The sequence below is a fragment of the Girardinichthys multiradiatus genome, chromosome 12 (assembly GCF_021462225.1).
Source record: "Girardinichthys multiradiatus isolate DD_20200921_A chromosome 12, DD_fGirMul_XY1, whole genome shotgun sequence".
NCBI classification, from domain to species: Eukaryota; Metazoa; Chordata; class Actinopteri; order Cyprinodontiformes; family Goodeidae; genus Girardinichthys; species Girardinichthys multiradiatus.
Window position 1 is genome coordinate 37,239,992 of NC_061805.1, and position 12,681 is coordinate 37,252,672.

Here is a 12,681-nt window from a genome sequence, read left to right on the forward strand (position 1 = left end):
GTATTTTAAAAACATTTAGCAAAATTAAATGGTGCCATTTCTGGAGAGGAGTAAATTAGGACACCCCTACATTTATTCCCACCTAAAATGGCAAAAAACACACATCAGGTGCACATGATGAGATTATTACTCAGCATTCTGAAGATTTGCCATGTTAAACCTCAGACATTATGTTTGGGGTCCTCCTGACTGTTGAAGTGAGAGTGAACACCATGTTAGGTAAGATCAGGAGAGCTGTCTGGGAAAAAAGATTGTAGCAGCTTATGAGTGTGGTAAGGGAGTTAAAGAGGTAATAAAAAAATGTAAATCAGTCATTCCACTGTTAGAAGGATAGCCTATTATTGAATGACATTTGAAAACAACTGCCAACATCCCCAGGGTTAGGGTAGGGTTAGGGTTAGGACTAACCTAAACTTGTTCCTAGCTGTAATTTATTATCAAGTTTGGAAAATTTGAGTTTATAACTGATTATGTCATTTCAAACATTTGGAGAACCTGCAGAAACCCTGATATCTGTTTAGAAATAATAGCGTTATAGAGGTTTCAATGAATTTATAGCATCTCAATAAAATAAAAATCCCTTTAAAACATAAAACACATGAGATAATCATAACATTTAATATTATATAGTATTTTGTGTCTTTTTTTTTTGCAGGCATTTCATTTTAATAAGGTTACCTTTTAATCCTTCACATTATGCAGTCTGATTTACAAACATATTTACAAAATATATATGGCTGCAATTTATGCCCATAAAAACAGTCTCATGGGTCTGGCTGCTGTGGAGTGTTAAGTCAGATTTGCTCTAGAACAATGCACAAAAATATACGGAATTAATGGCACAACAGAAGAGAGAAAGAGGTAAGCAGGAACAAGGGAAATGATGATACCAGAAACAAGCACAACGAAAAAGAAAAAAGGACAGAAAAAATTCAAACATTCTAATATTTATATTCAGAATGCACTTCTAATCAATATTATTGGTTAACACGAAAAATCCTTCTTACAGTAATGACAGCTGATCTAGAACCGAGGCAACACATTCACAGCTCTGGGGAGGAGTCTGACTCTAAGGCAGGAAATATCTGGTGCAGAAACATGCTCTGCGGTGAGATCTCCCTCATGTTCTCTCTACTGAGGTTACAACATAGTTTTGATGGCCGGGCTGCCCAGCGGCCTGCGGCTGACCATCCGAAGTGAGTGTGCTTTCCCAAACTCGGCGAGGCTGCCTCATTATGTAGCAGGCAGAGAGGAGCATTTGATCCTGGATGTTTTGCCTCCTCCTCTCTGTCACAGCCACTGGAGCCCTCTCTGGGTAATTGAATGACTGTTTGATCTCCCTCTGACTCGACATTACTACACACATAGACAAACACGTTTATCTTGCAAGTGTCTGCAGATAGCCCACAGTTACCCATTCCAAACACACACATTTATGATGGTTTGTGTGCAGTGGAGAAATCTGAGAGGAGCAGAGTTTTGAGCTGGAAACAGGGAAACTCGTGCATAGCTGAAGGCCATGCTTTCTTCCCTCTGCACCAAATGCTGCATGCTGTTACAAATGGTAATCGGCTGTGATTGTCACAAATTTCAAAACAAACGCTAGGTGACTGAAAAGCCAAAGCGACGCCCCGAGTGATACTCCGACAGGAGCCTCGAATCAAAGCATGCCGACTATAATTAGGTTCCATCTGGGCTACATTATTTAAAGCCGCACCAGTTAATTGCTTGTGTACAAATGGCCTATTTTATTTGAATCAAATTCTTTTTTATTCATAATTACACTGATGTGAAGAGGGGCATACCTCTTTACTTCATTTATAATATAAATACATATTCAAACAAAGAACGCTTTGAGACGAGTGAGAACACAAAAGGATGATACTTTTCTTTGTGGGGGTTGATTTCCTTTAAACAATTTTAAGTACTTAAAAATAGTAACATTTGGGTTAAATATTTATTGAACTTTAATTAAAAAAATGAGATTAACCCTGAGATATTCAGAAAAGCAGAATTCCTGACAAGGACAGTATTCGTCTAATAGGCTAAAATATTGATGTAAGGAAAAAAAAAAACATTTTCTCATTTCCTTTTTTTAAGAAAACCCCAGATAAAAAGAAACAACACATAAACAGAGGATTATCTTATCAATTTCCCATCAAATGTAACCTAAGCTTTTGTTTTATCTCAATGTGAGGCCCAGCAGTGCATTGTGGGCACAGTATTTGGCTGCTTGTAACCTTAGCTGGGCTGCTGTTTGTGGAAACTATCTATTACATGCATCACCGGGAGAGAATCGCTGTCTGTATCCTGGTTGTCAGATGATCAGATTTCCGTTCCTGACTCTCTGATATTAGATGATCTTCTGTGGCGTGTGCGTAGAGTGTGAGTGGGGGTCGAGCCTAGATGTATGGTCGTCCCCGAGCAATGCCCACGCATTTGCAGACGAGCTTTTGAGTATTGTCAGAGACATGCTTAAAGGTCAAGGATGTCATTTTGTTCCATGTGGCTGTCTGTTCAGGGTGGTGCGACAGGTTGCCAGTGAAGACGAGGTCAAAGAGAGGTGCAGGCAGGTGACAGGTGGTCAGCCACACTACCGGAGTAAAGTTCGCCTCTCTAACAAAGCATGGGGATGTCATCTTCAGCCAGAAATCTAATTAACCCATAAATACAATCCTAAACTGTCACGCAGGGTAGAATGTTTAAGCATATATTAAAACAGTTAAAAGCAGAAATAAGTCTGCTAAATAACCAGTTTCTTTAAAAGAAAAGGAAAATAACATCACGCATTCACAGGTTGACTATTTTCCTTGCTTACCTGCATCAAACCAGAGAAAATTACCCCAAACAAAGTTTGTTTGATTAAAGCAGTTTCTCACTGTTACCTCTTGAATGAAATTCAGTTTTTTGCTTGGTTATAAGTGGGGGCCACCATGCTTCCCCCCACCTCGACTGACATTTCTGTCATCCTGCTTTTAATTGCTTTGCTTATTACTGTGTGTTGTTGTTAGATAAAAACAAGGCAGAACTCATTACACATCCATTTATGAGGAACCTGAATCATTTGCTAGAGGAGCTGCTCAGGGACTTTGTTTTTACCTAGACTAATAAAAAGAGTGCAAGAATAAAATCAAGAGGATGACCAGATAGAGAATATCACATTAACTAGTTGAAATCATCAACCAGTCTATGCTACATTGTTTTCAATAAAATGGTTCATGGATAAGGAAAACTGTGACAAGGATAAAAGCCTTGTCACAATGCCTTGCAAAAACATTTACCCTCAAACTTTTCTTATATTGTCAAGTTACAATCAAAAGCCTCTATGTATTTTATTTTATTTGAATTGTATGTGATAAACTGACACAAAATAGAATGTAAAGTGGAAGGGAATTGACACATGGTTTTCAAAATATGTATTCAGTACCCCAGCACCAATACCTTGCAGAACCTCTTTTCACTGCCATTACACACTTGGAAGTCTTTTGGGTTATGTCCCTATCAGCTGTGAATATCTGGAGACTGAAATATTTGCCACTTCTACTTTGCATGATAGCTCCAGCCTAGTTTTTCTAGGCTGGAGCTATCATGGTAACAGGTTTTCTTCCAGGATTGCCCACTATTTAACAATAACCATATTCTGACCAACAACTTTAGCATTTTGCATGTAGGTCAAAAGTCAAGTTATGGTATCATCTGAACAGAGTACCATGTTGCACACGTTTGCTGGGGCCCATACATGGTTTGTGGGTAACTGCTTCTTATGACCTACTTTCAACCATAGCTTTCTTCTGAACATTCTTCCATAAAGGCCAGATTTCCATAAATGCCCAATTGTTGTTCCATGACAAACTTCTTCCAACTATAATGTAGATCTTTGCAGCTCCTCCAGATTTGCCATGAGGTTCTTGTCTGCCTCTCTAATTCTATCAGTTTGGTTGGATGGCCTTGTCTAATTAGGTTTGCATTTTTGTCATAATATAAGATTTTACAATATGGATTGAACAGTGCTCCCTGAGGTCTTTAGGGCTTAGGATACTGTTTTGAAACATAAACACACTTGCTGTAGTGAATTTCTTTAGGCGTATCAATGGATATGGCGCTAGACAGAAATGCACACTAATCTTTTATGCCATCCTTTGTGTTGGTCTTTCACGTAAAATTCTAATGAAGACATTGAAGCTTTACGGTTCAATGGGACAAAATAAGTAAAATTCAAGGGGTATGAATACTTTTGCAGTGTACTTTTTTCTGTATCATTTAGCTAAATATCTTCAGCTTTCCTCTAGTATCTATTTCCTTTTCTAGCCAGACACCGAGATTGGACTGAGTGCTTTTTCTTTTAACTGGGAACACTGGCCTTGGCCATCATAAAAGACACTTGCTTTTATAGACTTAGAGTATTTACAAGACAACCCTGATCCAAGGACTTGGGGGCTATTTGATACCAGCGTCAGACGCTCTGCTCTCCAGTAAAAATCAAAAGGTTCAAACATCCCCTCCCCTCTACATAACCTCTCAATGTTAACCGCTTCACTGAGCTCTCAGGGAAGTGCTTGAAATGCATAAGAATAAGAGATGAGATGAGTATGAGGTGCAGGTAAACAAAATGTTTGGTTCTACCTTTGGTATTTGAAATAAAAGAGTTTAAAAGAAAATAACAATATTAAATTAAAAGACTCAAGCTGGATCTGTATAATTGTTTTCTGTAGAAGAATCTCCATCTTGTAGGGAAAGGCATGTTGATGCAAAACATAAAATTTTGAATCAAAGAAATGGACACATCAAAATAAGCTATATACTTTATTTAAAAAAGAATTAATAGAGAGCCATACCGACCTATTTATATCCCTTGAACTTTACCACCTTATATCACATTGAAAGTACTTTTTATGTGTTTTTATGGAATAGACTACAAAACTACACATAAATGAGGTCTATCACACAAATCTTAATGCAACATATGGACGTTTGTGGTTTTATTATGATAAAATGTAAAAAAGCTCAAGGAGCATGCATACCTTTACAAAGCACTTGTGGTTTCAAAAACATACACCTGTTGCTTTGAAGAGAAGCGTCCATATCATAGAACAAGACTATAGAAAGTCTGGGTCTGAGTGAGACAGTGGGCACACACATTTATGTCTATGGAAGGGCCTTCTTAGGATAAACACTGTAGTCCTACTTCCCTGTCCAGGCCTTTTGTTCCAATCCTGTTGACGGGCAAGAGTTTTTTTTTTGGTGTTTTTTCCATACCCAGGCACAATCTAAGCTCATGGCTAAAAGAGAATCCCTCCACAAAGAAGGTAAACAAGGCAAGGCTCCACAGGCATGTATGTACATACACTTACCGAGAACATCATGATGCTTGGACAAAGGCCAGGACAGATAAACCTGCCAAGCACGAAATGGACGAGATGGAGTAGAGAAGGAGCATCCATATATGTAGGTATACTGACGTGCACTCGCTCCAACCAAGAGTCCATAAACCAAACTCCAGGCCAAACTGGACACTCACTATAGTACTTCACTATACTACAGTCACTCCTCATTCCAATAAACACATGTCCCCTGGTAAAGCTTCAACTAACTGAGTTCTGGGACACACACATGCACATGCTTGTTCACCTCCAAGACCACACCAAGCTCACACACATGCTACAAAGCCACAAAGGCTCTGGAAAAAGAGAGGAGCAGGATAAGCCCATACACCAATAACAAAGAATCACAAAAGCTTTATTGCCAAGTACGTTTTTGGACATACAAGGAATTTGTTTTGGCGTAGTCGGTGCAATACAATACAAAAGACAAGTCGTATTCGGTATCAATGGTCAAAGAGTAGTCAGCTTTAAATCACACTAAGAGGTGTGACTATGTATTCAGCAACCTTTAATCTGATACTCCTAAATAAAATCCAATGCAGTCAACTGCCTTCAGAACTTCAGAAGTATATTTATGTGTTTATGTGTGACCTTTAAACTGTTGTTCTCGGATGATCTTCATTCAGTCTGACTGAGCTTTAGCTATTTTGCATAGAGGAAAAAGCAAAATTGCCATCTCTAGATGTACAAAGCTTAGAGACATTCCCTGCAGAACCTGCAGACCTAATTTGTTCATTGCAAGTACAGAGCTACTCTTCCACTGACCTTGTGATCCATGTGTTGTAACACATATAGTGAGTAGGAGATGGTGTGTGTGTGTGTGTTGGCTGGATAAAATGACTACACATAAAAAAAAAAAAGAGTTCAGGTGGGGGAGGAGCAGGCCAGAGGTGGAGATAGCAAAGAGGGTGTTGAGGGTGGGGCAGGTCTGAAATAGATCACTTAATGGAACAAAGTGTAATTAATGGGTCACCACAGATAAGAGTGCTCTTGCCCTATCTGGGAATGTGCTAATAGAGATGACACACACTCAGCAAGATCAGCGCACAGCTAGCTCCTCTTTCTGAGTGTCTGTGTGTGAACAAAGTTTGTGCACATGTGTATGGGTGTGTTTTGACACATAGTGAATAAATTGCTGGTGGAGAAGACTGCCAAGGTGACAGGTTAACATAGTTTCCTCCATGACAAAGATCTGTTGTCCTTGCAATCAGGGAGAGCCCAGAAAGAAACACATCAGACTGCTATTGCTGTGATGCCTCCCTAGTTCATGTAGACCTTCAGTCTCACATCAAAACATGACTGATGTTATTACACTTGGCGAGCCGGCGCGCCTTTAGTCACGGGGATGTGGTTGTTTATGGAGAGATGGAGGAGAAGGAAGCCACCTGGTCAAGAGGGGGTCAAATCTGAAGTGTTCTGACAGAAGTAAAATGCCACAAACCTCTCCTTAAACTTCCTGCCGGAGCGTGTCCCTGCGTCAGGGGAACCTGTCTGGAGCCAAGGGGCCTGTGCATGTGTGTGCGTGGGTGCAGGGGTGTTGGTCAAATCTCTTAGCTTTTGGAGCAGGGTGAGGGAGGATTTCCAGCCAGGCACATGCCTGGGGATATTGAGATGGCCAATGATGGACAGGGCAAGACAAGGAGGATTTCCCCTGTTTGTCTTAAGGAGCGGAGCTGCCATGTCACACACACTCTCGAAGGGAAAAGTCTGTCTCCAAGATGGATTTCTTTGTGTGTGTGTGTGTGTGTATATGTGGTTGGGGGGGGGATATTTCGTTTATTTTGTGTGCGCTTTCAGGGTCACAGACCTAGGGGCCATCTACTTCAAACTGGTTTAGTCAGACAAGGCAAGGCCACATTAACACACAGCATGATTTAGTAATAGAGAGACCCTGAGCTTGGTGCTGCTCATGTGGGAGTACAATAAAAAAAATCAACACATATCTTACATATCTTTATGGAAATTACCTTTTTAATGCCAAAACAGTCACCTTGACAAGTTAGTAAAAATGAAATTAAGCGAACGTAACAGTCCTCAAACACAAGGGCACGACCTCGACAATATCAAGCTGTGCATGGAGCTCTAGGTGAATCTTAAATCTTGCTATGTGTTGTTAAGTGTGTCCACAGCTGCCTGTTAAGTGGGCTCTGTTTGTGTGTAAGCGTGTGATGTAGCATCAGGGGGTTAAATGGAGAGGGACGGGCCTCCAATCTGTTAGGACAAGGAGAAAACAGCTTCAAAGTCTCAACATAACACCCCCCCCCCACACACACCCACACACACAAGCGCACACTGACGGACAGTCCATTGCTCCCAGCATATCTCTATTTTGTCCTTGGACTGTCTGAATACCACTGCAGGCGAGGATGATTTGAGAGTGCAAGTGAGAACAAGAGAGACAGGGAGCCAGAGAGAAGAGAAGAAAGAGCCAAATGATAGAGAGAAGGAGAGGTAGAGAAAAGAGGCGCCCCTCAATGACATCTAAGAAGATAACTCACTCTCCAGAGCTCCTTTTCTCTTGCTATCACATTCCCAGGCAGCACTCCTTTCACACAAGGCCTTAGAAGGGACCGTGTTAACTTTAGCTATGTAAAATAAATGAGTGGAAGTATAGCAAATATAGCTGAGGTGGTGTTGAAAAAAAAACATGTATTAGCACAAGAAAAACCTTTGGAAAATAAAAAAACAGTCACCTCATAAGTCATGTTGGTGTTACTACAAATATGAAAAAAGGGGCTCTGGTTAGTTAAAATGAAAAGGCCAATGTACAATAAAAACAGTGCTTGGCAGAAAGCAATTTACATTAGCCTTAAAACAAGATTCCTACCATGACACGTGGTATTGGCAGCATCATGCCCTGGGGATATGTTTCTTCAGCTTTGACAGGGTATGCTGGTCAGAGCCGACAGGAAGATGGATGGAGCTGAGTGTCACCTACCAGCAGGACAGGGACCCTAAACATACAGTCAGAGCTCCAATGTAACAGTTTCTGTTTAGAGCATTTTCATGTGCAAGCATGGCCGAGTCAAGTCCAGACTTAAATCCATTGGAGAATCTGTGGCAAGAGTTGAAAATTGCTATTCACAGATGCCCTCCATCCAATCTGAATGAGCTTGTTAATTTTGCAAAGAAGAAAGGGCAAAAAAAATCTCTATTGTCTCCAAATATGCAAAATTGGTAGAGACATATAGGGGTTGGACAATGAAACTGAAACACCTGGTTTTAGACCACAATAATTTATTAGCATGGTATAGGGCCTCCTTTTGCGGCTAATACAGCATCAATTCGTCTTGGGAATGACATATACAAGTCCTGCACAGTGGTCAGAGGGATTTTAAGCCATTCTTCTTGCAGGATAGTGGCCAGGTCACTACGTCATACTGGTGGACTCGCAGGGATACTGACTCGATCCTCCAAAACACCCCAAAGTGGCTCAATAATATTTAGATATGGTGACTGTGCAGGCCATGGGAGATGTTCAACTTCACTTTCATGCTTATAAAACAAATCTTTCACCAGTCTTGCTGTGTGTATTGGTGCATTGTCATCCTGATACACGGCACCGCCTTCAGGATACAATGTTTGAACCATTGGATGCACATGGTCCTCAAGAATGGTTCGGTAGTCCTTGGCAGTGACGCGCCCATCTAGCACAAGTATTGGGCCAAGGGAATGCCATGATATGGCAGCCCAAACCATCACTGATCCACCCCCATGCTTCACTCTGGGCATGCAACAGTCTGGGTGGTACGCTTCTTTGGGGCTTCTCCACACCATAACTCTCCCGGATGTGGGGAAAACAGTAAAGGTGGACTCATCATAGAACAATACATGTTTCACATTGTCCACAGCCCAAGATTTGCGCTCCTTGCACCATTGAAACCGACGTTTGGCATTGGCATGAGTGACCAAAGGTTTGGCTATAGCAGCCCAGCCATGTATATTGACCCCGTGGAGCTCCCGACGGACAGTTCTGGTGGAAACAGTTGAGTTGAGGTGCACATTTACTTCTGCCATGATTTGGGCAGCCGTGGTTTTATGTTTTTTGGATACAATCCGGGTTAGCACCCGAACATCCCTTTCAGACAGCTTCCTCTTGCATCCACAGTTAATCCTGTTGGATGTGGTTCGTCCTTCTTGGTGGTATGCTGACATTACCTTGGATACCGTGGCTCTTGATACATCACAAAGACTTGCTGTCTTGGTCACAGATGCGCCAGCAAGACGTGCACCAACAATTTGTCCTCTTTTGAACTCTGGTATGTCACCCATAATGTTGTGTGCATTTCAATATTTTGAGCAAAACTGTGCTCTTACCCTGCTAATTGAACATTCACACTCTGCTCTTACTGGTGCAATGTGCAATCAATGAAGACTGGCTACCAGGCTGGTCCAATTTAGCCATGAAACCTCCCACAATAAAATTACGTGTTTCAGTTTCATTTTCCAACCCCTGTAGTTTAAGGAGTATGAATTCTTTTGCCAGCCACTATATGGCTAGTGTCAGGAATGTTGACAAGTTAGATATGTCTTTAATGTTGTTTGTAAGCAACCTTTCTACTTGTAGGAATCATTATGTTTTGAACCTGGACTCAACTTACTTTTTAATGAATGATCCTGGGAGCACAGTGCAAACAGAAACTCTGGTACTTGACACTTGACTTTAGGATAAAAGACCCAAAGCACTCAGTCACAGCAATTCTACAAAAACAGAGGAAAACACAAAGTGATCCACTGCCGCCGCTATCGTTGGATATGCTCCATTTTGCAGACGGAGAAAACAGTGGGGAAGACTTAACCTTTTGATAAGCTGCTTCGAGTCCCTGCCGTATGTATTTTTCATTGAAATGTGTGAGTCAGAAAGAGAACAAACCTCTACTCTCACTCCACAGAGAGGAGAGAGGTTGCAGCCTAGAGTCTGATCTTAACAAAGCAACTGCATTCTGATATGAAGTCAAGTTGATTAGCAGAGACTGACATCCAAGAAATGTTGATTTTAATTCCAAAACCAAGAAAGTACAAGTTCACAGAGGAAAGCATCAGGCAAAACCTTAATATCTGTGAATTTACTGTTTTTAAGCCAAGACATGCGAATTTGTTTGATATTTTAAAACATTTTGCCCCTGTGTCTCACTAAAGCAATGACCATTTTTATATTGTGTCACATTACAACCACAATAATCCATGTGATGTTGCAAGAGACCAACACACAGTAAAGCATGATTGTGACTTTATTTGTGTGTGAATATCTTGGATGGACTGGGTATACCTGTAGTACAGTGGACGAGACAAACTCAGATTAGTGAAGGACAGGTCACTGGAGCCTTCCACCCACTCAATTAAGAGTTAACCCAAATACTGACTAAAGATGCATTGTAAAACGAAGCGTTTTAAAACTCCTTTAGCATTTTTTATTAGCAATTAGCACAATTACCAGTTAGTTAGCATTACTGACTGCAAACATCAGTCTATGCGTGTGTTTTCTTTAGATCAGAGATGGCCAACTTCAGTCCTCAAAAACAAGCATCTTGCATGTTTTAGAATTGTGTCAGCACCAACACAGTTGAGTGCTTACCCAGTATAACATTAAGTTCTGCAAAAGCCTAATACTGAGACATTCATTTTATTCAGGGATGCTGAGGCAGTGGAACATCAAAACAATGCTGTACATTGGCTTTTGAGGACAATTTATACAACAAATATATTTTAAGAGCTTTTAGGAGCTTCTTAAAAACCAGCATACTGAAGTTCACAAGTAGCATTTAAATAAGTCAGCAAAAAGACAATAGAGAGCTCTATGGGGTACGAAACAGGCAACACTTCAAAGATACGGTAAAATAAATGAGTAAAATGACCAAAATTCCTGACATATTACTAGTGCAGCCAATAATGACTATGGCTATAACAAGTATTTTTCATAATATCTGCATAGAGTTTTATATTTTAGTATCATGACAACCCTATAACAGATAGATGTTGAAGAGGATAAACCAAGAATGTCAGGCATGAAACAACCAAAACCACAAGCAAAAAATGAAGAACTGAATTGACCAGTGAATGTCAAGGTCTAGCTCTCTGTTGTAGCAGGCTGAATGAAAAGCCAAAAAGGCCTCTGTAGAAAATAAAATTCCATTTTAAATAGATCGTTACACCTTGTTTAAATTCCTTTTAACCTAATTTTAAACGCCACACTAATACAGAAAAAAAGTAAAACATTTGACACCACAAATTGTTATAAGGACAATCCATTAGGCATGGTGCATTCACTGATCGTGTTTTTGAGTTGCCAACCAGTTAGTCGAGCTAAAAGTCGTTTGTTTCCAGTGACTAGGTAATTTTGACATCCATCTAAAAATAGAAACAGTACAACTTGAAAAATGCAAAGATTGAACACTGAGCTAATCATGTTAAGTTCCTGTGGAATATACAAACAATACTCTGCAAGGAGTGTTGTTCAGAATACTGAGAAGAGTTGGATCATTGACCACAATAGGCCACTAGGAGGTAGAAAAACCAGACACCGAAAAGAGAAGAAACATCAGGAGAGAACAGCTCATTTGCAGACTCTACACAAAAATCAGAAGTAGAAAGTAGAGAGGAAGTGCTGCAGACAGTTGTTGAGGCAGGTGAGGTGGAAAGAAAGAAAAGTCTTTAAATACAAAAGTTAGCAGAACTGGGGCTTTATGAACATATAGAGGGAAACCATAAGGGTGAGTGGTGAAAAGGAGGAGGAAAGATAAGCATAAACCCTACCCTGTGTCATAATTATGGCAAGCTATGAACACTATGTTTACAATGTATATTTTATGCCTCCCAGTTCAAACACAGCTTCATCTGTGCTCAGCTGCTAAGTGATATGATTTCACTTTTTATCACAGCAACCCCATCCCACTCATTCAACCCACCACCCCCAGTTCCTCTGTTGTTCAATGTGGTGTGATTCTGCACGCCTTGCGCGTCTACTTTTAACTGTACAACCCCCCAAGGGCCAAAGAAGCATATTAAAACCCTCCCTAACCCTGTCTTGTTCCCCGCCTTACGTAAAACCTCCATCCTAGAAACACATCTAAGCGAGCGTATGCACACAGCCAAGGAAACGTGCAGCAAATGGAGATGACTGCCTCATATTTTACAAGCAGTTAAAGTTTCTTTTTGTATTTATTGCTGTGTCTGTGAGCAGTTTCTCCCGAGATCACAGAGCCACTCTCTGACCTTTGAGCAGAGCTTCTCTAAAGACCTAGTGGCTTTGACTGACTTGAGCAATAATGCACAACCACTTAGGTTACTTTGGTTTAATGAT

At 40.6% G+C, this 12,681-nt stretch overlaps 1 protein-coding gene and 1 long non-coding RNA gene across 7 annotated transcripts in view; one reads left to right on the forward strand and one right to left on the reverse strand.

Moving 5' to 3' along the window:
• Positions 1-12,681, forward strand: part of LOC124878511 — a 53,716-nt gene that overhangs the window by 21,448 nt on the left and 19,587 nt on the right. The gene's annotated exons all lie outside the window — the stretch shown is intronic.
• The window catches only part of fam172a (family with sequence similarity 172 member A), a 213,827-nt gene that overhangs the window by 5,800 nt on the left and 195,346 nt on the right, over positions 1-12,681 (reverse strand). The gene's annotated exons all lie outside the window — the stretch shown is intronic.